This window comes from Setaria viridis, chromosome 1 (genome assembly GCF_005286985.2).
Source record: "Setaria viridis chromosome 1, Setaria_viridis_v4.0, whole genome shotgun sequence".
NCBI classification, from domain to species: Eukaryota; Viridiplantae; Streptophyta; class Magnoliopsida; order Poales; family Poaceae; genus Setaria; species Setaria viridis.
Window position 1 is genome coordinate 23,471,661 of NC_048263.2, and position 19,645 is coordinate 23,491,305.

The window sequence follows — 19,645 nt, forward strand, 5'->3', positions numbered from 1 at the left end:
TGCATTGCTCTAAATCTGAAAATTCTAAAGGCAGAAGAATTGATTCCTTAATTAACCGTTCAATTGCCCCCCTCGAAATATGGCCTAAACGACAGTGCCATAATTTCGAAGATACATCATCAATTTTTTTCTGCTTATTCTATACATTCATAGATGAGGAGGCATTCACATTCTCAGCGCTTACAACATTCACATTCTCACAAAGTGATAATAAATAAAGCTTGTCTTGTTCGAAGACAAGACCAACAATCTTATTATTAAACTTGATTTTATATTGTCCATCACCGAAATGACAAGCCAAACCATCGATACACTTATTAAGTTTCTATGCAAAGAGGGTACATAAAGAACATCTCTTAGATGAAGTACAAAATAATTTGCTAATTCTAATGGGAGTTCTCCAATGGCTTTGACTTCAGCTTGGACGCAATTTGCAACTTTACTGCTTCTTTCTCCTCTTTGCAGGGTCCTTCTCGTATGGAATCCGTGTAATGAATTTGCAATATGAACAGTTGCACCTGAATCAATCCACCAAGTAGATTTTGCATAACTTTAATACAAGGACTCATCTACGAATGTAATAAGGTCCTTACCTTTCTTACACAGATGCTTCAGGAAATCCACATAGTCCTTCTGGTAGTGTCCCTTATTCTTGAACCACTTGTAAGTGTCCTTGTCCACCACCACTTCATGGTTTGATCTTTGATGGTAATCATACATTGGAGCCTTTCCATGTGCCTTAGAAGAAGAGGCATTATTCCACTGAGGTTTCCCTTGTGGCTTAGAATTATTGTTCTAATAATTTCTCTTCTTGTTTTGGCTTAGGTAATTGACACTATCACCAGATGAGCCCTTAAACCTTTCTACTTCTTGCACACACATGGCAATCATTTTCTCAATACCCCACTTTTCTGGCTGTGAGTTATAATTAACAGCAAAAGTTTCAAACTCTTTGGGCAGGGAGGCAAAGATCAGATGGATTACAGACTCTTTATGGGAGCTCCATGTCCATATGCTTAAGCTTGGAAGCCATATTGCTCATTCTCAATATGTGATCCCTTATTCCACCGCCAGTATACTTCATAGTAATAAGCTTCCTAATAAGAGTGCTTGCACATGCTTTTGAAGAGCCAGTAAACTGACTATCCACCTTGCTCAGGTACTCCCTGACGGTGTCACACTCTGGGATTGCTCCCCTTATTGCCTCTGAAATGAAGCTCTTAATCACCATCATGCACTTTCTGTTTGACTAGTCCCACTTCGCACGATCAAGATCGTACTGCATTCTAATTGGTGCATGATCACGCACCCTAGCATTGAAAGCATCTTTGCTCTCATTCTCGACCCTCACGGGGTCCTTAGGAGCCATGGGAGAAGGATCAGTCAGTGCTAGATCAATGTTGGGCAGCGCAAGCGCTATCTCAACCTTCTCTCACCACAAGCTGTAATTACCTCCATTGAGGGGCTCTATGGACGAGATGTAGCTTAAAGGATTGCCTGAAAGAAAAAAAAATTAGAAAAATTGAGTTAATTCGACGTTGGTCAAATTAAAACATAAAACTTCTCATTATTAATTCCCTATCACCGTTGGGCAGAAATAGAATCAACAATGATAAAATCAAACTTATTAGTACAACAATTTTATCAACAATGTTGGTCAGTAGATAAAATTCTAATACTCAGAAAAAATACTTATTTTCTAATTAAATTTTTCTGTTGGTTCCAATTTAATTAGAGAAATAGACTAAAAACTTCTACTAGCCCAAGCCATAAAACTGCCCAGCCCACTCGGCACGCTTGCCCTCGTCTCTTTCCCAGGCCACAACCTGGGCCTGGGCCGGGAAAGCGGCCTCCCACCTTGGCTGAATCGCGGTCCAGCAAATCTCAGCCGTCCGTCCATTTCGCCGGATCAAAACCCGCAACGTGGCAGGCTCCCCAAACCCCAGCGCATTTTCTCCCTTTCTTTCTCTCTCATCACCGCCACTCGATCGAGTGAGCAAGGCCGAGCGGATGAGCTGGGTGCGGCGGAGCGCGGCGTCAGGATGGAGGAGTGGCGGAGCACGGCGCCAGTGCGGGGCAAAGCTCGACGGTGCGCTCTTTGCGCGCGGCTCCCCCCGGGCAGGCTCTTCGCCGCCCCTTTCGTCGGTGGCCCGGTGGCCGAGACAGCGCCCCGGCTAGTCCTCTCGCCGGCGTGAGCGCTCGCCCTAGGGTGAGCATGCCGCCGTCGAGCGGACTCGCGTTAGTGCCTTGGGCATCCCGTCGCCGCTGGTCCTTCTTCTTCTTCCCGGATGGATCCGATGAGGCCTTTCGTGTTCTCTCGGGTTCTTCCCCTTCTTAGGGTTTCTGGCAGCTTTTGGTCCTATGGCAAGGCGCCATCGGCAGATCCGGCGGCCTCCGCTTTGAAAAAGGAAATTTCTAAATGCTTCTAGTTTCTGATTGATGCGAAAAAAAACTTCCCCATCTAGATGAACAACCTAGTACGGCTCTGGTACCATTGATAGAATTACAAGAACACTAGAAGCTAATCTAGTGGATTAACTAACTCGTTCTTTAGATTAAATTAGTCTCCTAGAGTCTAAACAGAGATACAACCGAGAGGGAGAGAGATTTAGAGAGTGAGAGGGTCACCGACCATCGGGCTTGGAGGAGGAGCTTGCGATGGCAATGACGGTGGTGTTGACGACGAGGGCGGCAGCAGCGGCGGCGCGAGGAGTTGGCGGAGCTTCCCGCCACTTCAGCGCTAGGATTAGATCAAGTCTAGGGTTGTGTAGGTGGGTCTGGTGGGTGCGATGTCGAACTTGGACGTTCGTGCCCCCGGCCTCCACCCTGTCTTTATAGCGTTGCGCGACGGGGGCCCGCCAACTATATTCGGTTGGGCGCCCCCGATTAGAGCACGATCAAGGACTCCAACTCGGTCGTTGGACCGAGCTGGACGAGATCAATACTAACACAACCACCACAACCAAATATATCTAATGGGATTCGTTAGCTTCAGTGATCAAATTACGTTACATTTGAGCTAACTAAACACCACCTTAGTTCAATGATCGAAAAATCACTCGTCAAATGTGTTCCTCTATATGCACTTCAGGATTAGAATACATTTCTACTGTAATCATACGATTACAATATAGTAACCTTAGTTCTTATCTAATAAACTTAGAGTCGTCACAATCCCTTTATTTATTGGTGCCAGGAGATTAAGGCTTACAATCGTATACAAATCTGCTAGGTTGATCTGCATAGTAATTGTAGCACAAGGTTAGTTCTTGTTCAAATCAATCACGGAAAAAGATAAACCATTGACCACTGATAATGAAGGGAATGTATAGCTTCCACGAAAATGAAATAAAAGCCAAGCAGCCCCAAATTCATAGAAGATTTCAAGACGTCGAGTATTTTTTATGCTCCTTCAAATTGGAAAAATATAGATTTTGAAATAAATGGAAGGTTTTATTTGTAATTATACTCTTTTGCTCCTATTAATGCTGTTCTAAGATCATTGCCGATCCCTGCCCCCTTTTAGGTAGGCCAGTCTTAGTACATAGTTTTTACCACGACTAAGAACTAGGTAACTGTGCTACCAGAGTGTCATGGGAATGAAACTTCTATCACATCTGATGAAACTCTCCTTATAAATGACCTTGCCAAGTTAGCAAAATTGCTGATGTGGCATAAAATTTAATACTCATGAAACTCCATTGAGATTTGTTGTATTTGTTAGCCTGGAATAATATGATGATGTGATAATAATGCAAAGTTCTTTTACACGATAAAAAAATGTTGGTAGGATTGATTCCTTAAACTCAAGTCTAATTGTAGTGCTGACTCTTATGGTCTCACTCACTGTTTTTGACTTCACCAGTGACACCTTCTAGAAGCTTAGGGTGTCGGTGTTTAGATCCGGCAACCTACCGAGAGGGGTGCTTGAGGTAGTATTTTGGTTAATGGGGCTCATCTAGATCATGAACTCAAAGGTAAACGCAGACACACGATTTAGATAGGTTCGGGCCATTGAATAGCGTAATACCCTACGTCTTGTGTGTTGGTTGGATTGAATTGCTTCGGAAGGGGTCCCTGCCTCACCTTATATTGCAGGGGGCAGGGTTATAGGTTGGTCATTTACAAGAATTCTAGCTGGATTAGACTAGACAAGTTATACTCTTATTGCTATGAGTACTTTTTTTAATCCTCGACTAGTTCCTATTTTGCCACGTAGACTACATCGTCTTGCACTATAGTCTCTATGTCAGATACGTCTCGATGTCCAACCCTATATTTAAGATTGTCCAAACCTTCTGGTGGGCCCATAGATGTATGTACGACAAGCCCCCTAGTACTTTTTAGTCAAATGTAGCAGTTTCGAGTACTTTTGTAGACTCCACCGACTAGTTTTGGTGCTCTTCGAGTACTTCATCTGGCTGAATCTACAAAGGTACCAAAAAATTGTCATGCGGCTACAATGTGCTCAAACCTCATTTAACTCAGTCTTGCATCCTTCAACCTTGAATTTTATATGAAAGTGCGATGAAAGTCGTACACCATATGGAGTAGCCCTCGAGTCTTAGGTTGAATCGAAGAATCAGGCTGAGAGTCAATCTGTAATTTGCATCACTTTCCCCTTAAAAACCCATAGAAAAAACTTTTGTCGATGGGCACGTGGCACACAACCCCCGAGCCTTTATCCTACTAATTTGGTGGGTATAAGAGTCAACCTCTGGTCAACGTGACCATATCTGAATAGAAATATTATCTCTTCCAAAAATAAAGGTAACTGCCAATCTGGTACCGCGAAATCTGCGGATCCGTTAAACCTGAATATTCCTTTATTCACGCTGCTGTTACTGCATCGCGGTTATAAATAACGGAGGAAATTATCCTTTCTATTTTACCTTTGCCATCTGCCTTTCCAACTCCCACGCTTTAGCCCTAGCGCCGCTGCTGCCCAATCTCTGAGCGCTAGCGCCACCGCCCCACACCACTTAAACCCTGAGCGTATGCGACAGAAGAAACTCGTGAGATCAAGGATGGGGAGGAAAGCTGCTGCATCCAAGGCGGTTGAGGGCAAGAAGAAAAAGTCTGACAAGAAGAAGGAACCGCAGTTGCTAGCGCCCAAATATGGGAAAACAAATTATACTGCGCCGCCAACTCTCGCTTGTGCTTGGAAGTGATCATCTTGGAAAGAGGAAGAGTTCAAGGCGCTTGTGGCCACCAATCTACTCCAAGATCAAGACTTCATCAATTGGAGGTCTGCCTACGGCAACCCGTGGCCATTGGAGGAATACCCTGATGAAACAGTAATCTTCGCTCACGTTATCGAGCGTGGTCTTGCATTGCTAGTGTCTGATTTTTTCCGAGGCCTGCTGGAGTATTATAAGTTGGAGCTGGTTCATCTGAACCCTAATGGAATTCTGCATACTGCTATTTTTGTGCACCTCATGAAGCTTTCATGGGAATCAAGCCCCACTTCCAAATATTTTGGAATTTTTTCGGTGTAAAGCCGCAACTGAAGAGGGAGCACACCCAAGTAGTCAGAGGTGCTGGTATCGAGATGCGGGAGAAGTTTAGTCGCATGTATCTAGACTATGAGCTAATAGATTCAAATGCCGGGTGGAAGGAGAAGTGGTGCTACATTGGCAACGACGATCCCAAAGTACCCAAGCTGACTAGACATCGCCCCATCTGGAACAACCGGTGGTTGGATGAGCCAACTCATGGAGATTGCCTCCAACTACCCTAGGTCTTGGATAGAATATCCAAACTAGTGCTCACTGGAGTTGGCGTTGCTTTCAGCTTCATGAAGCGGCAAATCCAGCCCTTGCAATAGCGATGCCACTGGAGCTATGAGTACAATAGTGTTAATGGCCCATCTAGACTGTCTCCTGAGGAGCTCAGCACAGAGGAAATTATGGCGAGGTTGAGGCGGATGTTCAAGAATGTGGGCAAGATCCCTACCATTGTGCGAGAATTCTGCTGTGCCAACCTGCCAAAGCCTGTAAGTACATGTGGCCACAACCCCCGAGTACTTATTTTGTAGTGTTTTGGTGTACTAACTTGTCTTTCTTTGCATGAAGATGTTAGCTTGTACTTCTTCGCTCCTCCTCCTCCCAGATCGAAAGATATTTGTGAAGCTGATCCTCGCGTGCATACGGCGGAGAGTGCTGAGAGCAAAGATGAGGAAGAGGAAGTACTCGAGGCCTCCAGCAGCTCTAGTTCTGATGCTGTGGAGGACTTTGAAGTCAAGGCCTAGCCATCTGCTGAGGCTAGGTCATCCTCTGAACCGAGGAAGCGCACAACTGGTGAAGAGCTTGCAACTACAATTCCTCTGGCATTAAAGAAGAAGCGGTCCATTGCTGCGAAGCGGGTCGTAAAGAAGTCTGTCACCGTAGAAGATGTGCCTCCCATGATAATTACTTATGAGGAAGGACAAGGTGCTGAGGATCGAGTACTCCTAGTAGGTGATTCCAATATAACCACCGTGTCTACTCAAGATGACTTTGTTGGTTTGCAGGTACCCGAGCCAGTGATGGATACTAAGAAAGCTACTGCTCTGGCCGCGCAAGATAGGCTGCCGGCCATCGAGGAGGTGATCAAAATTGAAGCTGATCCAGAGCCTCCTGTTGATGAGGTGGACCCTGCTGGCGCAAGAACTACTCGAAGAATAGAGGTGGTGGCAAAGGCTGGCGATGATCATGCTACGACCATTCAAGCCGCACCAAAGAAATCGTCTCTGACCATCAAGCCACTGCGTTTGAGAGGGGAACCCTCTTTGATGTTGAGGAGATCTATAAGGTATGTCTTGCTGCTCCTTTGAGTACTAATTGTAGCTCACGATTGACTTGTTGAAACTTTGCCTTATGCAGGAAATCCTCTGATGTGGACTTTGGAGGGCCTAGCTTGAGACCCATGACTGATGGTAGTAGCCACTCGATCCAGGACGTTTCCCCAATCCAAGCAAGTCTGCAGCCAGAGGAACACCCTGCGACGACAAGTAATCTAGGTGCTGTGTCTCTTGCAGCAGTGTTGATGCAAGATGTCATATCATCTTTGATTGATGTTGTAGTACCAGTCTTCGAGCGACAAGTACCCGAAGATGTGGAGGCGACTACCTCTAGCACCATGGCTACTCTCGTAGCCCCAAGCCAGAGGTGGAAATTGAAGCAGCGACAATGTTGGAAATTATGGCTGCCGACGTGTCTTGGGAGCCAGGTCCGTCGACAAGTCTTGCCGTTGTTCCACTCAGTACAACTTATTCTGAAGCTCACACTGATCCACTGGCGGCTGGAGAAATTAGTCTTGAAGATATCTAGCTGATCGATGACCCTTTGCTGAACGTGGACATGGTAGCTTGAATGATGGAGATGCACCGCCGTATCGGTGCTTACGCAGAGGTATGCTTGATCCGGCTTCATCCATTGGTACATAATTTGTAATTTGTACCCATGCCCTGATACGAGTACTTATTTTGTGGCACAGGATGTCATCAAACGCTTCCGCCGGAAGTTTCAGATGCTTCAAGGCTGTGGGGACTCAGTATTCCGTGTTGAGGCCCTTGAAAAGGAACTTGCCAAGGAGAGGGAGTACTCCTCCCGACTGCTGATGAAGTATGATGGAGCAGCCGCTGAGTATCAAAACTGCATCCAGCAGCTTGAGGAGGAAAAAGACCATCTCAAAGGGCACAACCAGTCATTGAACCAGCAGATCAAAGGTAATTGCTCTTTTTCGTTGGGTTTCGAGTACTGATTCTATTTGTAATACTGATCCTCTTGTGTATTATTTGTGCTGCACTCGAAAAGTTGAAAGAAGATGTCTAGGGACAAGTCACCGATTGGAAGAATGCGTATTACCGCATGACTGATCAGCATGACAAGCTAGTATAAAAAATATGAAAACCTGGAGCATCACGTGGAGAAAGAGAGGAAAATGCATGAAGATGGTGAGGTCGAGTTGGTCAATGCCATGAAAACCATCCAGGAGCGCGAGTCTGAGCTGGAAGATGCAAAACTTGCTCTAAAGGAGACATCTGATGTAGCCCTGCCAATAGCGGATATGGTGGAGCCTCCAGTTGAGGGTGTAGAGCCCTGCCCGCTGTCTGATGTACTCAAGGACATGCTAGCGAGATTCACCGGCTATATTCAGAAGATGGAGAAGTCTGTATCCAAGCAATTGCTGAGTTTTGTCAAATTGTTCTATCCTCAAGCTGACCTGACTCCTGTTGCAGAGGGTATAGCGGAGGACTGCTCAGACGAACTTTTTCAGCAATACTTGCAAGAGATGGACCCCATTGTCGAAGAAGTAGCCAATCATCTGGACCTTGATTAGTTCTGTATCAAAGCAAAAACTATGTCATTATTGTAAACATAACATGAATGCTTTGAAATTTAAATGTTTCTAAGTTTTGTTGTAATCTTTTGTTGCTGTTGTCTTGTTGTTTTTAGTGTATCCCACGATCTTCCTTGAAATTTTCTCGCACTTTAGATGTAAGTGTCTGCGCACAAGGCTTCTTTTGTGAGCCTCATCTGATGCACATTGTAGAGTACTCTAAGATCGCATTCTCCTTTTTTGCGTTGCGAGTATTCAAGCTATTTGGTAGGTAGACCTCTAGGCGAGTAGTCTCTTCAGGGTTTCTTTGACTAGAGCCTATCTTTCCAACCTCTCTGGGTTGTATTGATGTTGCGTTCTGGAAACTTGGAACTGCAAACTTGTTATTACAAGCCGTGACTAGACAGATTTGTCTGGTGGATAGTCTCTCAGGTAGTTGATTAACTCCTAAGGTATTGATGTCTTCTTTTCTGCAAGCTGCTAAGGGACAAATTTATCCAAAGAATTTTGCCCAGTGAGTTGAATAACTCATCAAAATTTTGCAGACTTGTTATTATAAGCCGCATTTGGGCAATTTTGCCAAGGGAGCTAAATAACTTGTTGTATTTGTGTAGACTTGTTATTACAAACTGCAATTTCAAATGATTTTGCCTAGGGAGCTGAATAGCTCTGCGAACTTGCTTCTGCAAGCCGTAATTAGGCATAATAAGTAGTCGAATTATGATAAAAAATATGACTGCTTTATTGAATTGTAATTCTACAACAAGGGCTGATGGCCGATGTACATGAATATGTAAATCAAAATTTAGGGATAATATCGACAAAGTTGCTCGATGTTCCACGAGTTGTCGACGTCTTCACCAGAGAGATGTTGGAGCCTATACGACCCAGGTCAAGTGACCTTAGAGACGATGAACGGTCGTTCCCATAGTGAGTTTAGCTTGTGCAGCCCCTTGGTGTTTTGGATACGCTTGGGGACCATATCGCCTATATTGAACGAACGTTCTTTGACATTGCGATTATGATAGCAGCGGATTCCTTCAAGGTACCTTGCGGACTGGATGAGTGCTGCACAACGAGCTTCTTCGAGGCTGTCTAAGTCTTGACGCCTTATTTCTTCTGCTGCGCTTTCCTCGTACTGCTCGACTATTGGAGATTTCCACATGACGTCGGCAGGAAGGACCATAGACCAGGAAGTAGGGCGATGGCCCTGTAAGCTTGCATGGCTGGGTACGGAGCCCACAGAGGACATTGGGTAGTTCTTTGAGCCACTTCCCTCCTTTCGTGTTTCCGATATCATGCAACCTTTTCTTGAGAGCCTCCAGTACCATCCCATTGGCGCGCTCAACCTGGCCATTGGCCTGCGGATGAGCGACTGAGATGTACCGATATCAATCCCGCTATTCTTGCAATATTTCCAGAACTCGTGATTGTTGAAGTTGGAGCCCAGATCTGTGATAATGCAATTAGGGAAGCCGTAGCAGTGGATAATTTCATCCAGGAAGTCGAGTACTCTGTCTGCCTTTGGGCAGGTTACTGGCTTCGCCTCGATCCACTTGGTAAACTTGTCAATTGCCACATTACTCAGTTGAATCCCCCAGGTGCCATGGGCAGTGGGCCAATCATGTCGAGCCCCCAGCATGCGAAGGGCCAAGAGAGTGGTATGGTGATCAGCTTGTAGGCAGGGACGTGTTGTTGCTTGGTGAAGAACTAGCATCCTTGGCATCGGCAGACTAGTTCCTCAGCATTAGCGAGAGCTGTAGGCCAATAGAACCCTGCTTTGAAGGCTTTGCCCACGATCATGCATGATGATGCGTGGTTGCCGCAAATGCCTTTGTGCATTTCCTCTAGTATGTCCTTGTCGTCTTGCCGTGAGATGCACTTTGTGTGTACACCTGATGATACGCCTCTTCTGTAAAGCTTGTCTCCAACTAGAACATAGTTCTAGCTACATCGTGAGACTTGCTCTGCTTCTATCTTGCCTGGAGTTAACTTGTGTTCTTCGATGTAGTCGATGAAGGGTACTCTCAAGTCTACGTCCATCATAATGACGTCCTGATCTAGTGCGATAGGACCTCGGTCAATGGTTGTTGATGGTGCCGGCTCTATTATAGATGGCTTGTATAGCACATGGATGAAAACTCCTGCTGGAACATGAGCAACAGTAGATCCAATCTTGGATAGGACGTCCTCAACAATGTTGTTGAAACAGAGCCGAATTCTTATTTCTGAGAATTCAAGCCTACGCACCCTTGTGATAGTACTAGGAAGGCTATCAGGTGCGAATTCCTATCTCAGATAGTACAGATACATACCAACATAGAAACATAGAGAGCAATAGAGTAATAATATCATAAATATCGAGTACATCACTTCAGCACATGTCGGAACAAGTCCATCCGGACTAAATCAAGAAAGGTAAACATTTACACAGCAGGAACATGAACTATGGCGAACACCATCTCAAGAGGCGACTTGAGCGAGAGACCATCCCTAGTCTTTCCATCCGTCATTGTCAAAGTTGTAGTCGAGCTCCGACCCTGAAAAGCCACCATCTACATGAGAAGCGAGAAGGCCATGTCAACTCCCAATAGCAGCAACCCAAAGAAACGGGGAAAAATTTACTATATGGATGGATAATCCTATTTATGACTGTAGAGGTATATGTAGCAGTAGCAGCAGCAATCAAGGCAGCATCAATGCAATACCATCCCCGAGTTCAACACCTCACATCAAGGAAGTCGGCACAAATCACCGTGTTCTTCACCTAAGGATCCAGCACCCAAACACACTAGGCGATGTAAGAGCTCCCTTCCCTCACATCTCAACGGCAAATGCTGGCCTATCTTAAAAAGAGGAGGTAGAAGAGTAAGAAAAGTCTAGTCAGAAGTAGCGGTAGTCAACAACACTGTCCATAACCAGTGAACACGGACTATAGCTATAGCTTTATATACGCTGCAGATGGTTGTACAACTGTACCCACATGGGTGGAGCCTGAACGGGGATCAGCCGTCCAAACCCCACCTAACAGACGGGGCCCTAGTAGGTGGATAGCTCTCTCCTGTTTCCTCGAGTCTAGAACCATCCTCAGCTGTAGGGCATGCCGTCACCGGGGTGTAGCTAGTAAGGATCTCGAAGTTGTGAAACCTACCCATACCGGGGTGCAGTCTGGTCAGAGCAGGCCAACACCTCGAACTCCTTACACCGATCCTCCAATCCGCTTACAGGTTGAGCACTATCCGCCACTAGTCTCGGATCAAACCCCGCCCATAACATAAGTGAGCAATATGTATGAAAATAGATGTTGTGACTGGTAGTAAACTGACTCAATCCTTAAGCAGCTGAGAGCAAGCACTCTACTCCACTTGTATGTTCCGAAGCACCTACAACGTACAAGTACGCTACTTGCTGCTCAGTATCAAACAAGGTACCCGCTAAAGGTACAGGGTATAGAGAGAGTCCAGAATGCTCTCTCCTGGCAAGGCACTCCTGAGTACCAACCATGACTTGCTCCCGCCAAAACACATCAAGGAGTCACACTCACCCAAAACACACATGAGAGTGTTCAAGCAATCCCATCACTAAAACCATGGCATATGCCCATCCATAACTCAAAAGCATGTATATGGATATAGGTGCGGTGGAATAGCTAGGGGTCTATAGCTAGTCCACAAAAATAGGTATCAAGGAAAACAGGATAAACAATTATCAAGGCATGGCTAAAAACATTGGTTATGCAATCCATCATCATCAAGCATCATAAATAAAGTGCTAGCAACTAAGCATGCATAGGATCTACATGATTGGGAGTGACATGACACCTTATATTTATTTGTCGAAGTCCTTACCGTTGAAGTCGAGGTCGAAGGCTCTTCTTGATCCTCGCAGCTCGGGTCTAGAAACGTGCACGAGATGCGATGCGAAAATAAATAACGGGCAATACATCTAATGAAAAAACACCAAAACATCAAGATATAAGATCCAAATAACTCCAAACTAGCTACAAAAAGCATGGGTTTGCTTTTACGAAATCGATGCAGCTGGTTTCATATTTTTCGGAGCTCAAATGAATTAGTTATGAATTTCTGAAGTTTAAATCAGTTTCTGGAATTTTAATTAGTTAAAGAAAACTAAAAAAAGCCGGGGAGAGACACGTGGCAGCACTAGAGCATGCCACGTGTCATGGTGACATCATCATTGGGCCTAGGTGACGTCAATGTTGACTCGGTTAGTGAGGCAACGGTCTGCGGTCAATGTTGACCAGTCAACAGTCAACGGGTCCACCTGTTAGTGGGTACCACGTGCTCATGTGGCACCCTTGTTAGCTATAGGCTACCTGTAGGCTAGCTTTAGGTTAGCTGTAACGACTGCGTGGTGCCTACGTGTTAGCCACGTGTCTACCGATTCAGCACCCACATGTGGTCTACAAGCAGCTATAGGCTGGCTACATGCTAGCTCTTACGCCTACGTGGTGATCCACGCGGCACTGACGTGGCCACCACATGGTGGGTCAGCACACGGATCTTCTATAGCCCGTGTGGCCACTTCAACATGTGGCCATAGGTGTGGCTTGCTGCCCATTGTCCGATTCGGGGCTCTTACGGTGTGCTCGATGGATTGCCCCAATGGCGATCCGCGACGGTGGCGGACGGCTGGGCTGCCGTTTAGCAGCTACCGGCGATGGTCGTCCGCGGTGAGGTTCTAGGTGGCTTGGTGGCAGCTTTGGGCGTCCAGGGCTTGGCCTTTGGCTGGGTCATGTGGCACGTGGAAAGGGTGGCATCAGCGACGTGCGACCACTCAAGGTGGCTCCAGGCACATGACCGCGGCAAGCTCACGGCCATGGCAAGGTCAAGGCAAAGCCTTAGGCTTTGCTAGGCTGAGGTTTTGGTTCGCGTGTCCACGGGCCAGTGGCGTAGCCATGACCACATCACGGCCGTGCCGGCGCGCGTGGCGCTCTGGTGTTCCAGGACCGCGGCGGGGCGCAGCTGCTTGGGAGCGTAGCAGCGATGGCAGACAGCAGAGGCGTGCGCGGCGCCTGCAAAGAGACGGCACGACGTGATGCAGAGCAGCGAGCGGCTAGAGGCGAAGCGGCGAGGCAAGGCCTCGGCGCGGTCGCGGCACGGCCGGCCGTCGCACACAACGTCTTGGTAGATGGCGGCGGCCACTTCTCCAACCGGCAGCGCTTCGGGCGCCCTCTCCTTCTCCCCCATTCTCCTCCTCCTTCCTCTCTCTGGTCTCCTCCTTGCTCTACTGGTGTGTGGCGGCGGGGAAGGGTGCAGCGGCCATGGCTTTTGTAGCCAAAAGGCTAGGGTTCCGTGAGGGGCTGTGAGGTGTGGACGGCTGTGATCTTCGGCTTCCACGCACGGGGCACGTGACCAACATCCTGGTGGTGGTGTTGCACGTGCTGGCAGAGGGACGAGGCGCGGCCATGAGCGGTGGCCTCACGCCGTTGCTTTTCGCGAGAGAGAGAGAGCGATAGGGAGCGGCGTTGGGATGACGACGATGAACAGCGGCAACACGTGCAACTCACGTGAACTGATAGCTTGGGCTAGGCTTGGCGTGGACAACAGCATGCATAAGTAGTGAGCAGGCCGGGCTGCTTTGCTACTGGACCAGAACAAGGAAGGGAAACACAGACTGGGCCTCAGCTGGACTGGGCCGGTGGATTCTCCATTAAAGCAAAAAGGGCTGGGCTGAGGAAGTTTAGCTGGTGGGCTTCACGAGAGAGGAAAGCAAGACAAAGAAAGGAAACGAGCTGGGCTACGGCGTTTTGTGAAAGAAAGGGAAGAAAGCATGGAGATTAACGTGGACTCATTAGCTAGTCAGTTAGCAAGCTGATAAGAGATGGGAAAGACGGATGGTCAAGGAGATTATAAGCAGACTTGCCGAGCAGCTTGGCTAGTGGACAGCTCGGGTGCAAAGTCAGTCCAAACAGGTTGTTATTTAAGTTAGCTTTAGTTTGTATTTTGAGTTTGATCCAAAATACAGACACACACATGAGATCCAAATAAAATCAAATGACATCCAAATCACTTGTGCAAGTATTTTTTAAATTTAAATGCACAAATTTAGTTATTAGCTTCTGAATTTAGAGTTAGGGAAGAGGGTTGACCTTAAGTTTGCCCTTGTGTTTAAATGATCCACACATTCAAAATTTTTTTAAAATTTTTGCAAAAATTGGCATAATTAACATCACTCAATTTTGAGGGATATTACAGTCTCCCCCCCCTGGAGAATCTTGTCCTCGAGATTAAGCTTGTACCAGGTGCAGTGGGGTACTCCTCTTCTTCAATTGTCTCCGTTCTTCCCAAAATCTTCGGCTTTAGCGCGGTTACTCTTTGACAATCATAGGCCTTTGTTGGTGACCTTTCTTCTTTAAGTGTTGCCACCTATTTGAAGTTCAAACTCTTGTTTCCATGAGTGGTTCTTCGAAGTCAAGTGCTATTTTCTGTCGTCTATTGGTCTAGCATCCATAAGTACTTCTCTAATTATAATCCATATCTTATGGGCTATACTTCCATCGAGCCCTTGGAAAGTTCCAGTTTATAGGCTAGGGTCCCATTATCTTAATCCATCTGATCTAGCTGTGCATACCTTGGCTTTGGTTAGCTTACGTTTAGAGTCTTCATGCCCGATAGAATACGATGACCTCAAATTAGTGCAATCCTCCAATTCGAGATTATTAGATCCTTCTTGTCAGTGTAGCCCTTGCTAGCTACTTAAACTTAAAAATCCAACATATTCCTTATGAACTTGGCCATGTTCTGATGGCGTCCATTATGTACTTTTAATCCAATAAGGTATGATTCTCCCACTTTTCTCCACATGCAGGGAGTCGTATACTTTTTGCCTAGCAGAGTTCTTAAATCTGATATTTTTGATCATACCAAGTAGCTTGGTGGTAATGGGGTAGTGCATGTGCAAAACACTTATCCAATACCTTGTTATATACAAAAGCATGCATCCTTAGCATCTACTCATGTATAGGGTTGTCCTTTTACAAATTTAACCCCTTAACCAAAAGTGATACCCTGGGTGGTAGACGAGTCTCACTCTAAGGGTTTCATAGGCAGTTACCAAGTACCACTACTTATTGAGATTCAATTCGTGGCATTTTCCTTTATAGACCGTGAAGTAGGTTATTTAACCTTTCATCCTTGGTTACCGTACCTTCGTTCGCAAATTCTTAAACCTCTTGGTGTAATAATGTGAAAGCATGAGCTTCTTTTAGGATCGTTCGTTAATTATAATCCATTTGGCACATCATTGCACTATTTGTCTCCATGGGTGCCTTATTCCTCGATCCTGGGACCTAGGTTCACTCTTGAGTCGAAAATCTCTTTTCTTCATCCATTGTTTGAACATCCCTAGGTTTCTCTTATTTATCCAAATAGTCTTCTTGATGCCATGTCCATTTGGGACATGTTGAAGACATTAAATTATTATCTCTTGATCCATAAGTACATATTATGGATTTCCAAAGTGTTAGTGCAGCCACATCTCTATGGCTAGCATTCTCAGTGGACAACTGCATCTTAAGGCTTGGATAACTCGCTTCTTACTTCCTTCGCTATCTCAAGGCTTAGGGAGTATTTACGATTCTTGCACAAGTACTCATGTACGCCCTGCTTAACAATTCATATTCCATAGTAGTCTCTTGTACAGTTAATCAAGGTGATTCCGGTTCTAGGTTCGGTTCTCCTTGCCTAGAGACTGTTGTTCCATCCATTAATCCGTACCAACTTCATAGGTTGCTTTATTTTATAATCCATTTGTTTGTTTAGCACATCTTGAACATCTGTCAAAAAAGTGCTAGCATTATCCAACATAACCAATTATCTCCTGGTTTCAAATATTATGAATGGTTACTCCCCATTCATGGTAGTCCATGTTTGGAGAGGTCATCTACAACACCCTCGACTATGTGAGAGAATCTCTTCAACCAAAAGCTCACACTAGTCAGTTTTGGATCCAGTTTCTTAAGGTAGATCTTCTCAAGTGCATGACTTGCATGCTACTCGTACTCATTAGCAAATGCGGGATAGCTGAGGCTGACTCCTATGAATTCCTAGTAGGGTCCTCATTCCTCATATCTAGGGACGGTTTGGATCACTTATCAATACGTAGTGTGGATCACTGTCCTTAGCAAATCCTTTATATTATTCCACTTGATGGTATTTTTACCTTATAATATCCTGGAAATATACATGGCTTCATCTCTTTGCCATGTTACTCTGCAATTCTAATTAAATAATGTCACTTGTTGGGTAGTTCATCTAGGTGAGCAATTATCCTTTCTTGTGCTCACAATATCTTCTTACTTCCTTTCCAATAGAGTAGGTGGTTCCAACTGCTAGGTCTGATCACTTTTGTCCAGTAGTCCTTGGAGTTATTTCTCATGCCAGTAGTCCCATAGGTAGTGTCCAATAGAGCTTCTTTTCTATTGGAGTTATTCCAAAAGTGGGGTCGATCGGAACTCCATATCTTAATCCACTCGTAGACCTAGTAATTTCTTAGGAATTCCTTCATGTATCATGTTCCAATGGCACAACTTATTGTGATTAACATATTACGCTGCTTATCCAATAGTTCTGAAAGAACTCAGTAGGTGTGGAAGCGAGGTTAATTCCATAGTATGACTTAAGGATGACTACTCATGTAGCATAAACCTTGTATCCCTCAAGTTTGGTCATATAAACCATATCCAAACACTTCAACAATACCTTTGGGTTGAAGTATTGCCTACTCAATTGCAATCCATTTGCTTTCACATCTTGGTGATGTCATAGTCTTATAGCCATGGATTTGTTATGTCCGAGTGGCAAGAGAAGTGTAAATCTCGAAAGAACACATGATCGTCCATCCATGGGAGGCTCAATGCACATATTAAGGTTTTTGGCAGTGCAGATTATCTTTGATCACCAAAATGACTTGGAACAAACAAAAGCTTTTATCCATTCTTTCATTACCTAGGGATCCTTTCGGAAGCACTTGTTACTCGTGCCCGTGTTTCAACCTTCAATATATGAGGGTATCATGTTCTAGGTCCTTGCTTGGGTTTACCCGAGATAGGGAGGGCCCTCTTATTGGCAAATCTCATCCTTTCATTTGACAATTCCAAGCAAGGTGCAAATAGGAAGCTAGAATACTCTAGTGGGAACTCTTAAATTATTTGTTCCATAGGAAGTACTTTTTCTTTGTCCATTAATTAAGTACCAATAATCGACCACACTTGTCCAGATGCATCGCTAGTGTCTCAGGGTACTCAATTGCTCTTAACCAATATGTGCTTCCATGGGTATACATGCACTTCTGAACTTGTGAGGTTCCAAATTCTCGAGGCACTCATAACCAGGACTATGATCTGAACTCCACGCTCATAGGGTAATTTATCCAAAATCTTGGTCTAAATTCCCGAGGTTGCAATGGACTTCTTCCCTTCTTCAAAAGTAGGTCTTGTTAATTTGCATTAACGTGTTGGTCTTCATTCTTCAAGCTCATGGTCTTGCAGCAAGGTAGGCTAAGGCTTCTAAAGGAGTCATCTAAAGGATCTAGCAAGCATGAGCACACAATACAATTTCACACAAACATGAAGATGCATAAGATCCATAAGACCATAAAGACCCAATTCACTCAAACAATGAACCAAACAAAAGAGCGTATCTCGAAGCTGACTCCTAAGACCTTCGAGATTACACTTGGTCGATAAGAAGCGTACTAGTATATCTTGGCCATGGGGGTATGTAGGGGTTCTCTAATGTTAGCGATATATCACTGAATGGTACAAGTTTCACTCCAAATTTTGCATCTATTCCGTATCATGACTTTGTGTGAAGCTTCCACAGAAAGATGGTGAAACTCTGTATTTATACCAGCCCATCTTGTTGGTTGTGTTCCATATTGCTCTTGAGAACACTTAATTCAATCAGGTCTACATCCTTTAGCAAACCTAGGTTCTTGAACCAACCGGATTATGATCCTGTAACCAAATTATCTTTTCTGACAGAATGTGTTCCATAAGTAGCCTTAGAAGCACATGGGTTCTAGTAGGAGGGGGCTAGAAACTCCCTGTTCTTAGACCAAGGCTTCTCGTCCAACTCTGCTAGTCAGATACTCTATCGTAGTTGTACTACTCTCCTTCGTCCATGGCTCTCACAGCTTTGTCCTTGCAAGGGAAGGGGGTGCTTGCTATCCATTTCTATCCATCCCCTGAATTCAACCTTTATAGTTGTTGTTGCAGTCATTGACTTCATCTTGCATCACATCCTTCCTCAGTATTGCACGACCTTGATGTCCTAATCTAGAGCAGGTAACACATGTTGTTCTCCATCAAGCAAGAGTTGCGTGAAGGGTTGTTAGTAAGTCAGTTAGAGAGAAATCAAGGATGTAGTAGCAGAATGCAAAGGATTTATATAGCAATCAAGGAGTATATACGCAATCAAAGATGTTTAGGCTGTCTTAAACTAACGTCCATTCCTAGGGATCGTCCTACAGTCAAGTATGGCTCTAATACCAACTAAAATGGACCCAATTCCAATTTCTGAGAATTCAAGCCTACGCACCCCCATGATAGTCCTAGGAAGGCTATCATGTGTGAATACCTATCTCAGATAGACAGATACATACCAACACAGAAACATAGAGAGCAATAGAGTAATAATATCATAAATATCAAGTACATCACTTTGGCACATGCCGGTACAAGTCCATCAGGACTGAGTCAAAAGAAAGGTAAAACATCTACGCAGCGGAAACATGAGCTATGACGAACATCATCTCCAGAGGCAACTTGAGCGAGAGACCATCCCTAGTCTTCCCATCCATCATTGTCGAAGTTGTAGTCGAGCTCCGACCCTGAAAAGCCACCATCTACCCGAGAAGCGGGTAGGCCATGTCAACTCCCAATAGCAGCAAGTCAAGAAAATGGGGGAAAATTTACTATATGCATGGATAATCCTATTTATGGCTGTAAAGGTATATGTAGCAGCAGCAGCAGCAATCAAGGAAGCATCAATGCAATACCATCTCCGAGGTCAACACCTCACATCAAGGAAGTCGGCACAAATCATCAGGTTCTTCACCCAAGGATCCAGCACCCAAACACACTAGGCGATGTGAGAGCTCCGTCCCTTCACATCTCAACGGCAAATGCCGGCCTATCTCAAAAAGGGGAGGTAGAAGAGTAAGAAAAGTCTAGTCAGAAGTAGCGGTAGTTAACAGCACTGTCCATAACCAGTGGACACGGACTATAGCTATACCTTTATACACTCTACAGAAGTTGTACAACTATACCCGCATGGGTGGAGCCTGAAAAGGGATCAGC

At 45.1% G+C, this 19,645-nt stretch overlaps 1 pseudogene; it reads right to left on the minus strand.

Moving 5' to 3' along the window:
• Positions 1–552: 552 nt before the first annotated feature.
• LOC140221634 (uncharacterized) lies at positions 553–1,900 on the minus strand (annotated as a pseudogene).
• Between the last annotated feature and the right edge of the window lie 17,745 nt (positions 1,901–19,645).